The 12671-nt window shown below is 48.1% G+C and overlaps 1 protein-coding gene across 1 annotated transcript in view; it reads left to right on the plus strand.

The window, feature by feature from the left end:
* Nucleotides 1–602: 602 nt before the first annotated feature.
* The window catches only part of LOC102923624 (zinc finger X-linked protein ZXDB-like), a 33410-nt gene continuing 21341 nt past the window's right edge, over nucleotides 603–12671 (plus strand). The window contains exon 1 of the mRNA XM_076562185.1: nucleotides 603–837. The gene's annotated coding sequence lies outside the window, so the exon portion shown is untranslated. The remainder of the gene's footprint in view (nucleotides 838–12671) is intronic.

Here is a 12671-nt window from a genome sequence, read left to right on the forward strand (position 1 = left end):
TGTGTGCTTGCATCGGATATCAGCTCTGTGGTGGTCTTGCTTGGGGGTCTTGCGACCTGGGCACAACACAAGTACCTCTCCTCTTTATCTGTATCCTCCACAGGACTAGGGAGAAACAGACAATCAAAGGTACCAGACATTGGCGGCTCGAGATATGAATCCTCTGCTGGAGTCATGTAGATTATTAGGGTGGGGGACACAGAACAGCAATGGCGTGTTTCTGCTGCCCTTGTGTGCAAATTCAGGAAGAACCAGGTGTGTGAACCTCAGATTTTGAGTGCAAAGATGTAAAGACCAGTGGATCCCTCCCAGTCCATGCCACATGGGGAACTCCTGAGGTCTTCATTTCCCCGCAGGTGTGAATACCTCATTTATAAAATGCAGGGTGGGCACATAGTTCCACACATCCTGGTTCGGCAGCTGTTTGTTCTACCAAGGACGAAAGGCTGATTGAATACCCAGTAGTGACAAACCCCCAGGGAACTGGCCTGAAGAATTGCTCCTAGTTACAATTTCAGATTCACATATCTGACTCAGCACTTCCGGAGAGACAGCTGTGCCGGGCAGCAGCTGGAAGCACCATTTAAAGGGTAAACTTCTTTCAGTGGTACAGTCTGGCTTTAAGTTCCTGTCATCGAAAGAACACAGAACACCAAGAGTTCACACGGAGAGAACTGGCAGAGAGAGGGGTGGCATCAGCCTCTTCATTCCCTCAGTCCATCCCTGTCGCTGGAACTTGAAAGCAAAAACAAAATCAAGAGAATCCAGGGACTGGTGGAGCTGAAAAAAAGAGAGAAAAAGAGAAACTTGCGACAGGAACAGAAGAATCTCGAGAAGGTAAAGAGCTCCCTTTCTCCCTTAGAGACAAATAGGCTTGGAGTTGCCTTGGCGCAATAGCAGGATTTCAGAGCCAGCATAGCCTGCATCCAGCTTCCACCCTGGGGGCACCACTTCTCTGGGCCTCTAGCTGCTGCAGCTTTCCCAGCACCTGGCAATCTATCCTTTGGGGCCTTTTGGGATGTGCCTTCCCACATTTTCCATGGGCTCCTGCAAGTCATAGGAGCTTTCCAAGTCTAGCTGTCACACAGTGACAGCTGCATTTGTTACTTGGCCAGTGTTGGAGGCAAATGACTTCAAAAAGTCTAGAAACCTGTAACTCTAGTACGTGAAACATGTATCAAAGTTAAAACAGAACAAAGCTAAAAAAAAAAAAAAAACTAAAAGCAAACACCATAAGCAAGGAGGTCTGTTGTTCCTTCCTTAGGATAACAAGAAGTGGATGTGGTGATCTCCTGAGGGATCAGTGGCACTGGGAAGTTTTTTTTTTTTTTTTTTTTTTTTTTTTTTGTGGTTTTTCGAGACAGGGTTTCTCTGTGTAGCTTTGCGCCTTTCCTGGATCTTGCTTTGGAGACCAGGCTGGCCTCGAACTCACAGAGATCCTCCTGGCTCTGCCTCCCGAGTGCTGGGATTAAAGGCGTGCGCCACCACCGCCCGGCCTTACTGGGAAGTTTTATGTGTGCCACCATTTTGGTTCATGCCATGTGGTTGCATTAATCCAGATGGCAGTGGAGTCACATGACCTTAGCTATCATCATGATATCACTAACAGATCTGGTACCATGGCATGTGGCTGTCTCCACCGTGATGTCATGGCCAACCAAGATCCAGCCAAGTTACATAGTTGCCTCCATCTCAGTAAGATCTCCAACCACAATGTTGAAACTTCACGGTCATTTTTGATCATGGTGTATGGGTAGAATTATTAAGGCAACTCCACGTAGTTAAAAGGGAGGTTTATTTTGTGGGGTAAGTTACAAGTGAAGGGATAGGTAACAGGGTCTGGGAAAGGTGAAGGGCTGTCCAGCAGTGTTCTCTGGAGAACTCTGCTCAGTCTCCCTCCAGCGTCCAGGGTCCAGGAACCAAGAGAGCCGGCCCCAGGTCAAAGCTGGAACACCTACCCACTACAATGGTGAGCTCACCCAATGATAAAACAAGCCTATTTTCCCCATGAGGACACATGTCCCTGTGGGTTTCACACACCTGACAGAATAAATGTGGACAGTCATTCCCTTTCCTCAGCATGGATATAGGAGGAGATGGTACTAGGTCCGGGGTAAGCCTAGTCATGTGGAGCAGCATAAGAAAGCCAAGAAGAAGGAAGTAACTTCATGTTCTCAATTCAACAAAGGTGACTCCATATGTCCTGTTACACAAATTTGAACTGTCAGTGCCACAAAATGCCATTTGGCTTTTCTTCTGACCTGGCTTCATCTCCTAGGCACAGCCTGTTACCGGAAAAGAACATGAAGGGACAGGCACGAATGCCCAGAGCCCACAGCTGGGGCTGTTGCTCTAGGAGCAAATGGAGAAAGTGAAGGAGATCAGTATCTTGGCACCTTGTTGTCTCAGTCAAGCATGACGTGCGTACACTGTGACCAGACAGATCTGTGCCCTCCACGTTGGCTGGAATCTAAGTCCCTTAGAAACAAACTTGTTAAAAGAGTTAAGCCAATTTTAAAGCCTCCATAGCTCAGTGTGACCCTCTGACCCAGTTAGAAAAGCAGCTGCCTGGGAACCTGTGGGGTTTTCCTCCTGTCTTGGTGAGGGTTTTGATTGTTGTGAAGAGACACCATGACCACAGCAAGTCTCATAGAGAACACATTTAATTGGGGTGGCTTGCTTACAGTTTCAGAGGTTTGGTCCAGTATCATCACAGCAAGGAACACAGCGGAGTGTGGGCAGACAGGGTGCTGGAGGAATAGCTGAGACTCCTCCATCTTGCAGGCAACAGGAAGTCTGATGAGACACCAGGAGGTATCCTCAGCATAGGAAGCCTCAAAGCCCACCCCCACAGTGAACACACTTCCTCCAACAAAGCCACACCTCCTAAAAGTACCACTCCCTATGAGGTTATGGGGGCCAATTACATGCAAACTAGCACACCTCTTTGCCCGGAAAACTGATCCTAGGTCACCCAGGTTCTCTAAGGGGACTGGGCAAAGAGGAAAAGAGGAGAAAATCCCATGCCAGGAGAGGGAGAGGGAGAGGGGTGATAGAGAGTTAAAGTTAGGCTTCGGGGATATTTTGCATCATTCAGTCTCATCTTAGTTGGGTCAGGGAAGGGTATATTGAGTGGGAGGTTGAGCCTCTAGGCCAGCCAGAGAAATTGGTTCCTTCCTGTGTTTGGGCGTCTCTTTCTTTCTTCATTTTTCATTGACCTCAATTTGGCCTGAATGCGTCCTCTTCCTGCCTGAATCCATAGAAGCTCAGACATCCCTTCTCCTGGGCTCCCACCTCAGATCCAGACCCCACCCCATCTCTAAGGAGGACATTCTTGCATCCAAACTGAGAGTCTCTTTGAGTCCCTTAAGGGCATGGATCAGTGACCTGTCTATTAGTGTGATAAGACTAGTGAAAACAGAGTGAAATCTGGCTTAAGGTTCCAGAGGGTTAGATGCCCTGGTGGTGGAGCAAAGTCATGGCAGAAGGACAGCTGAGCTCCCATCTCAGAGGAGAAGCAGGAAGCAGGGAGCACACTGGGAAAGGCGCGAGTCTTTTGAAACCTCAAGCCTTGCCTGCAGGGACGGACACATCACCTTCAGAAAATCCGCACCTCTGTGCTGGATACTTTTCTGTGAACTGGAAACAAGCTTGAGTCATCTCTGTGGAGAAAACCTCAATTGAGGAAATGCCGTCATCAGATGGGAAGCAAGCCTGAAGGGCATTTTCTTAGTTATCGATTGATGTGGGAGAGCCCAGTCCATTGTGGGTGGTACCAACCCTGGGCTGGTGGTCCTGTGTTCTAGGAGAAAGCAGGCTGAGCAAAGCACAGGGAATAAGCCAGCAAGCAGCACACCTTCGTGGCCTGAAACCTGCATCAAGGTCCCTAGCCTGGTCAAGTTCCTGACCTGACTTCCTTCAATGATCCAGTGTGATAAAGAAGTCAAGAGCCAAGTACATCCTCTCCTCCACAAGGTCCCTTTAGTCATGGTGCTTTATCAGAGCAACAGGAACTCTAGCTAAGACAGAAATTGGTCCCATGGTCATAGGGTCAGGTGTTGCTGTGACAGACCTGGCCATGCTGTTTTTGTGAAGATTGAAGAAGGACTTTGGAACTTTGGGCTAGAGAAGCCATTGAGTGTTGAATGTTCAAGGGGCTATTGTGTAGGATCTTGGGATATAGAATGTTGAGAGCCGGGCAGACAATGGTGGCCTGGCTTGTGAAATTTCCAAGGGAAGTTTGGGAGTCCCTCATAGAATCCCTCTGGGCCCTTGTGTTATTTTCCATTAGGAATCTGTGGTTCTGGTCAGCTGAGGTGGAGGAATCAGCTGTGGTCAAGAATAGTGCAGCATCACTGAAGTGAATTCTGCTGGTGAAGTATTTCCTTGGGTCAATACATAGGAGCTGTTTTCCAGAGGGAGCCAAGGTTGTACCTCATGCTGGCTGCTAACCTAGGTCATGTGTCATAGTCTACCAGATGGTAATGGTTTTTAAGGCATAAAGGGGTCAGGAAGAGCACCTGAGGATTGGCACTGTGAGAGGCCAGAAGAGGAAGGTGCATCCTCAGTGGCTGTTGAAGCCCAAGGGCTGAAGGGGTCAGGCAGACAAGTGGAGGCTTGGCACCATGTAGAGAGTGCAGGAGATGCTCTTGGTGAAAGTGCAGCTCAGTTGCACTGGGGGATTCCAGCATTTGGGAGGTCCCAGTGCCATGTGAGGGCTGCCAAGGCCAGCAACCCGCACAGAGCCTGCCTGAGCCTTTCAGACAAGCTGTATGTGCTGTGGCAAGCAGTGCCGGAGTTCTGAAGATGCTGAGCAAACCCAGAAGCCTGAGACTGAGCTTTGTACTGTTGGAGTTTGCTGTTGCTTTCTGTGGGTTGTGACTGTGCCCTGGGTCTTCCCTCTTGGAATAAGAAATTCTTTAACTTATTGTGATTTTACAAGAGACCCACAGACTGAACTCTTACAGAAACTGGATTTTTAGAGAGATTTTTAGAATTTTAGAGAGTTTGGACTTGAAGTACTTGGGTGTTTAAAGACCCTGGGGCTTTTAAGAGTTGGAGTTTTATATTGTGAGCTGGTGTTAATGTGTGATCCTGGGGATGAACAAGTGAGAATAGGATACCTCTCACAGTGAGGTGTTTGTGTACCAGTTTCGCAAGGACACTGAGAGGACCGAGCAGATGTCATAACAGGTTGCTCAGGCTTCTGTCCGAGGTCAGGCCTCTGTTTCAGCTTCCTGAGACTGAACCTACAGTGTCTGAAAGAGCCATGAACAAAGGGCAATTAATCCCTGGTGCCCCTGACAACAAGGACAAGGGAGATAGGATGCACCAAGCCTGGGCCACAGAGACAGCCCCCAAAGTCACTACGGACTAGGCCAGCCAGCCTCCACAGCAGCTCAAGGACAAAGCCTAAGACTTATCCAGGCCTGCTCAAAAATGGAAAACTGTACCCTGACCAGCCTCTGAGTAGCCCTGCCCAATAAAAATCTACTAATATGACTGGCACTTGCTTAAGCCAATTGTCGATAAACTGACTAACTGCCTTAGGACCTCCCCTTGGCTGTGCTTAAAAGGAGCCTAAACATCCCTCTCCAGGCCTTGGTTGGCCAGTATGCCTTTGTGTGGATCGGCAAGCCCCAGCATACTAGATAATCTCTTGCTGATTGCAAATGTGGATGATGGTCTTTTGTGGGACTTCTCCAGGACCCTAACAACACAAGCTAGAGACATCTCAGTGGAGGAAATCTCACTTGAGAAGAGACCTCTTTAAGCTCAGGCTGTAAGCCAGCCTGTGGACATTTTATTACTTAGTGATGGATGGGAAGACCCGGCCCACTGTGGGTTGTGCCACCCCTGGGCAGGTGATCCTGCGTTTTATAAGAAAGAAGACTGAGTATGCCATGCAGACGTAGGTGGTAGGTCTTCTCAATGGCCTGTGCATCAGCACCTCCTCCAAGTTCCTTTCTGTCCTGTTTGTGTTCCTGCTCTGAATGCCCTAGACCAGTAGTTCTCAACCTTCCTGATGCTGTGACCCTTGAACACACTTCCTCATGTGGTGTGACCCTCAACCATAAAATTATTACAGGGCTACTTCATAACTGTAATTTTACTGCTGCTATGAAGCTGATATGCAGGAAATCTGACATGTCACTTCTGTAGGGCTCACTACTCTCAGGATGAGAACCACTGCCCTAGATGTTGAATTGTGACTTGGAATAGTAAGCAAATAACCCTTTTCCTCCCCCAAGTTGCTATTCATCATGTTGTTTAATCACAGCAATAGCAACCCTAACTGAGCCAACTCCTTAATCCTTCCTAAACATCTCCACCAAGCTGGGAAGCAAGTAGTCATACATATTAGCCTATGGGTGTCATTCTCATTCACACTACCACATCCACTGGCTGGCTGCTATGAGCTCCTGGCCACACCATAATACAAAATGCACCTTGTCCAACTTCGAATGTCCACCTAATCGTTCACAATCTCAACCATCTTTACAAGGCCAGAGTCTGCTGTGGAATACTAGTTTAACTATGTAAAGATGTGTTACATTTGCTTATCTTGAGGAAAATTACTTGAACTATGTAAAGGTTTATTACATTTGGTTATGCTGCATTTGTTTAAGGATGTCAAGGTGTATTACATTTGGTTATGTTGCATTTGTTTGAGGATGTAAAGATGTGTAGCTTTGCCTGCCTAGGACACCTGACTGGACACCTACTGGTCTAATAAAAAGCTGAACGGCCAACAGCTAGGCAGAAGAAGGATAGGCGGGGCTGGCAGGCCAAGAGAATCATTAGGAGGAGGAATCTAAGCTAGAGGAGAATGAGAGGAGAGAAGAGGGAGAGAGAGAGGTAGACTGTGGGGCCAGCCAGGCCGCTAGACAAGTAGACAGACACAGAAGAAGCAGTGCAAGCAGGCCATACAGAAATGAAGAAAGGTAAAAAGCCCCGAGGCCAAACATAGATGAAGAGAAAGAGCTTAGAAGAAGTTGTAAGAGGCAGTGGGACAAGCATAAGATAAAGTCGAGCATTCATAACTAATAATGTCTCCATGTCATGATCCGGGGGCTGTTTGGTGGCCTAAACGAAAGCCTGTTACAAGGGTCTCTTATGAGACTCAAACACTCTCTTTGCCAGCCCCGTATAACTTAAAAAGCAAATGAGAATCACGACATAGTGAGGAACTGCCGGACCAGAGCAAGCCTGAAACTCTTCAGGGCAAACTCCAGATCCTGTATCTCTGTGTCTGATGTTGGGGGGCTTAGATGGCTGCTCCTTTCAAGCTTTGCTGCCTGTCACATCTTTCCCTCTCTCAGGGGACTCAACTCCCCGTCTGCCCTCTCCTTTGCAGATTTCTCTGGGGACTGGCAGCTCCAACATCTTGGGGTCTCCAGGGCAATCCAGGCCTCACTCTCAGAATGTCACACAGAGGCTTCTCAAGGCCTCCCTGCAGGGACCCCCGTGCCAGAAGCCTGGCTTCAGAGACTCACCACAAACGAATGGAGAGAATCCTGTCTCCTTCATGACTCAAACCAACATCACAAAGACAACACTGCCCAGTGTGGCCATAAACTTGGGGGAACCTTCACCCGCTTTTGAGCATCTTTGATTGGTTGCTGCTTCTTTGGGCCAACAACTCCTTAGGCCTTCTGACCTCTCACAAGTCGGGATCTTAGCTGTGTGGGGCCTAGCCCTGCGCACCCGTCCCTTCCTTCTTTTGTGGACCAGGCATCTCCTTAATAACTGCATGGCTTTCAGCACAAGCCCTGGCTCCAACAACGATGTCCCTGTTGCCCTTTCTCCTAGGATGCACATACTGTATGATTTTTTTGCCCCTCTTGCTCTTCATTGTTCAGCTCCAAGGAGTGATTAGTGATAACCATGTGACAGAGTCAGCATTAAGTTGTATTGAAACCTTACTGGATGCAGGGACACACCTCCTCCATCAAGGCCACACCTGCTAACCATTTTCAAAAAGCCCCACCACCTGGGGACCAAGAGAGACACCTAGGACTCTATGGAGGCCACTCTCCTTCAAACCATCTTGGGCACAACTTCTCCCTCATTTTCTCTCAGACCACCTCCTGAATAGCCTGACCACTGATGAAATAGTTTGTTATTCCACGGGGCATTTTTTTTTACTTGATGGTTGTACTCAGACTTCACTGGTAGCCTCGATGCTTGTTTGGGCTCTTTCCCCTTGCTGAGGAACTTTCCACCCTGGGGTCCTTACTGATCTAGAATTGTAGAGTGGACCTGAGATTCTCAGGCCTCCACAACATGATAGGGGCCAGACTCTCCCAAGTGAGGGGAACTGAACACTCTTCTGAATAAGTGTGAAATCCAGGACTTATCCCATCCTACTCATTAGAAACATTCAATCATCTCGGTGTTGCACAAAGGCACACACAAACAAAGTGTGTCCTCTCGGGTGGGTAACTCTTTTGGTCCATAAGATGTGTCAGGACATAATCCAGCCTAGAAACACACTGGGACCGATAAACAGTACCCCCAACCACACATTTTATCTCTGAAGTGAATGGGACCGCATTCCCTAGGTGGAACGTGCACTCAAAATCTGCTGTGACTCCTTCCTGGGCACAAAGTGGGAGGGGGAGGTTCAGGAAGGATGAGTCCTTTCTGGGATTCGTTGACCTCTGGGTTGTTTGTTTGGAATAACATTTCTCACTCTGACCACAGAGGGAGAGTTTTGAAAGAAGTACTTTATTAGGGGTTGTTAAAGACAGAAGATTTAGGAAGGGCTTCTGTGCAGCAGACTGTGTGTCTGGTAGTGTGATACCATTGAGCCTCCTTGCCATGGAGTTGATAAGATTACAGTGGATAAAGGGAGGCAATGTCTGGGAATGATCTGGTCAGTCCAGTTCTCACTCCTGTTGTTCAGGAGCCTTGTAGTTTCTTCAGTCAGTGTGGTTTTCTTGAGAAGGCGCTCCTTGAGGGGAAAGTGAAGAGGAAGAGCCGGAGCCCCTGGTTGACTCGGCCTATCTCAGTCCATGGCAGAACCAGAGCCATTTTGTTGTAGACACTCCCGGCATTTCTGGTCTTTGGCAAGTTTGAGGCCTGCGACAGGCCCCCAAAGACTTCCAGCTTTTACCACGGAAAGACACTGTCCTCTTTTCTTGGGATCCTTGCACACTCAACTGCCTGGCCAATCTCTCCCTCCTGCTTGCCTCAAGACCACTGTGTGGTGCCTACAGATGGTTTGGTTTCCCCTATCCTGATCTCTTGTGCCCCTCTTCTGACAGCAGCTGGCATTTACCACATGACCTCTTGTTTTCCACCTGGATTCTAATAAAATTTTCCTTGGGCTTCCATGTGAGCATGTGTAGACACACACAAACACACACACACGCACACGCACACAATAACCAGAGTACGAACTGGAAAGAGGAAACCTTTATCTCCCCAGAAACTGAGATAATCTTTGTAGGAAAGCAAGCCGGAGAGCTGAGAATCAGAGCCCAGCTGGGAGACTTTCTGAATCTGCACCACTGAGCCCAGGGAAGCTCCTGTGAGACAGACTGCAGGAGTTACTGTAAGGAAGATGCTGCTCCTCACACACACTAGACCTGCATTACAGGGAGCTCTCCTGGTGGGAGACAGAGTGCCTTGGGAACAACTACAGGAAAGGACTGAGCCCTGAATCTCTCCACGTGCCAGAGGAGGACAGACTATGTGGGCTGCAGAGACCCAGGGCTCTGGCCTGCCCCTCCCTGACACAGCACCAAGTGGTACCTGTTAGAGCCAGCTGACTCTCAGAACTTCCCTCTTGAGTCAGAGCAGCTGGACCAGCAATGCTCCATACACCCACGGGTTTCTGCTCTTCTCAACCTTGGCCCAAGAAGCTGCTTTTGGCAGCGGACAGTGACTCATCCCTGGTCAAACTGCCGAGAATAAGTGACCCTTGGGATGTCAGCCCTAAATGGGATGGATATGTGTATCAGGCCCCAACCCACCCCCAAGGCTCAGGAAACAGGACAGAAGCAGAGACCGAAAGAGTGTCCTAAGTGGAGGAAGGGGAAGAACACTGTGGCATGGTGTCTTCTGCACATGGCATTTGTCCACAGCACTCATGAACTCACAGCACCTTGTGAGGAGACCTGGACAGGAGCATGCTGGGCACTTTTCCAGCACAGGATGGGGGAAGAGGCTTACGAGGACAGTCCCCTTGCAGAAGAGCTACTGGTAGTTGAGGGAGGTTAGGGGCAAGGAGAGCCATTTGTCTTCAAATGTGTGGCCTGTGGTAGATTGTGGTAGACTGCCCAGGCTCAGGTGGCTGGTTACTTACCCTCGTGCATCTGGGTAGTACTAAAAAGCCTAGTGTATGCCTTTTTAAATGATTTTCAAAGAAAATCTGACGAGGACATGAAGGTGGAAGGGGATGTTTGTGCCTGGATATGGGGGGATGGGGGGCTCCCAGTGGGATGGGTAGGAGCCTTTGAGGGTAGATGTAATCAAGATACATTGTATTACATATGTAGGAAATTTTCAAAGAGTAATTATAAAATCCCCCTTAAACTTTTTTTTTTAAGAGTGCTTTGTTTATGTTTTTGTCTTTGTGAGACAGGGTTTCTCTGTGTAGCTTTGGAGCCTGTCCCCGGAACTCACTCTGTAGACCAGGCTGGCCTCAAACTCACAGAGATCCTCCTGCTTCTGCCTCCCAAGTGCTGGAATTAAAGGTATGGGCTACCACCGCCTGGCCATTTTGTAGTGCTTTATACATAAAAACCATTCTTAATAGAAAAGATCTTAGTAAGAGGAGAGTCAGGCATTAAGCATACGACAATCATTCAATACCGAAAAGGAGTATCACCACCCAATCACAGTCCTAGAGTCACAAAGAGCCTTCCGTTGTAACATCTTATGATGAACTGCCAGCCTAAACGGGGTGGAAATGGGCCCAGAATGGCCAAGACACTCTTTATACCCAAGTATCTTGTTTCACACTATTGGTCCGTATGATCATGACAGTGAGCGCTTTAAAATAGATTGGTAGTGCCATACATAGTTCAAAGACATAAATAAAATATCCCAGCATGGAACAGAGAGCATAGACACCACCAGTCCAGGCATATAAAGATCCTGGATTTGTGGTACACACGGTAGTTCAAACCACCTGGAGAAGAATGGCCTTGTCGACACCATATGTGGTCTGCCGAGAAAAATAGCTATCCCTATGCAGAGAACCCTACTGGATATCCTACACAAACTTCATGTAGATAAAGACCCGACTCTAAGAGGCAAGAGCATTTAGATCTTAGAAGGCCAGGCAGAGTCTATGTTTTGGGCATTTCCTTCCTCCCTGCTTCCTGCATTCTGTCTTCCTTTCTCCCAGGGATCAAACCCAGGGTACTGTGGATGCTTGGCAAGTGGGACACCACAGAGCTATTAGCCCTGGCTCCAGAAACTGATTCTAGTTTGTGTTTGTGTTTACTTTTTACATTAACATGCAAAGTACCAGCTTCAATGATGGCTCTCCCTTGCATAACTTCTTTGTGTAGTTTCTCTGACTCCTCTCATACTTTCTGGACTTACTGTCCTGCCTGCACCTCCAGCCTCACACTCTCTAACCCCCGGAGTCCCCTTTCTGCTTTCAGATCACATGTGTTTATCAATCACCCACCCAGCCTGCCCCAAGACCTCTAGTTTCCCTCTGTGGATCCCCCCTGTAGTCCAGAAACGATTTCTTAGTGTAAGTATCTATAAAATAAAAACCCTAGCCATGAGGCACTTTTTTTTAGTACCAAGATTCTCTCCTATTCACACAATACAGTACACAGCAGGTACAAATTCAAGCAACAGGGCCCTTACAGGAATACTGTGTCCACACACATGGACTGGCATTTACATTTATACCTCGTTAAATCAGCGATCACAAAATGGGAAGCGGAACCTAAACAGCTTAAAGGAGTTCAATTTGTACCAGGCCTGGCACAGAAAAGCCAAGAGATTCAGAAGTGTGGGAATATGTGAGAGCTTAATAGTAACCTGAGTGTCAACCCCCTTCAGATGGAAAAATTCTTTTCATGTCTAATGTACCCAGGGCAATGGGATTGGTCTGTGTTGCTGGTGGGGGCGAAGATTGTCACAGAAAGCACGTTGGACCAGCCTGAGCTACACAGTGAGGTCCCATCTCAGATAACACCCCACAAATTAAATAGCCCGAGTCGTCATTGTTTGTAAAGCTATGCATAAGTCACAGAGCAGCCAGGGATTCTGTTTTTGGAGGTATGCTCCAGAGAGGCTTTTACAGGAGGCCACTGTGATTCAGATACAAACATGCTCTTGATAACAGTGAGAAAAGAGCCCATTTACTGTAGGAGGGCGGGACATCACCACCGCGCTGTAAGCATCTGCCTGAATGCTAGTCAACAGTGGAGAGGATGTAAGCTGTAAGGCCCTTCTAAGCATCGTGGATGGGTCTGTCATGTAAAATAGACCCTGTGCAAGAAGCTAGCCACAGAAAGAAGGCTGCGGTATGGTTTCAACTACATAACTCCATGTAAACCGCATTGTTTTGAGGATGTGTACCCTAAAGCATTCGGCAGGGAGAACTGAGGAGCTGGGTGGATTTTCCAGATTTCATAATCTATTGCTTCAATTACCAGGTCTCACACCCATAGGCCAAGGGTGCCAGGCTGTTTTGG

This window comes from Peromyscus maniculatus, chromosome X (genome assembly GCF_049852395.1).
Source record: "Peromyscus maniculatus bairdii isolate BWxNUB_F1_BW_parent chromosome X, HU_Pman_BW_mat_3.1, whole genome shotgun sequence".
Lineage (NCBI taxonomy): Eukaryota > Metazoa > Chordata > Mammalia > Rodentia > Cricetidae > Peromyscus > Peromyscus maniculatus.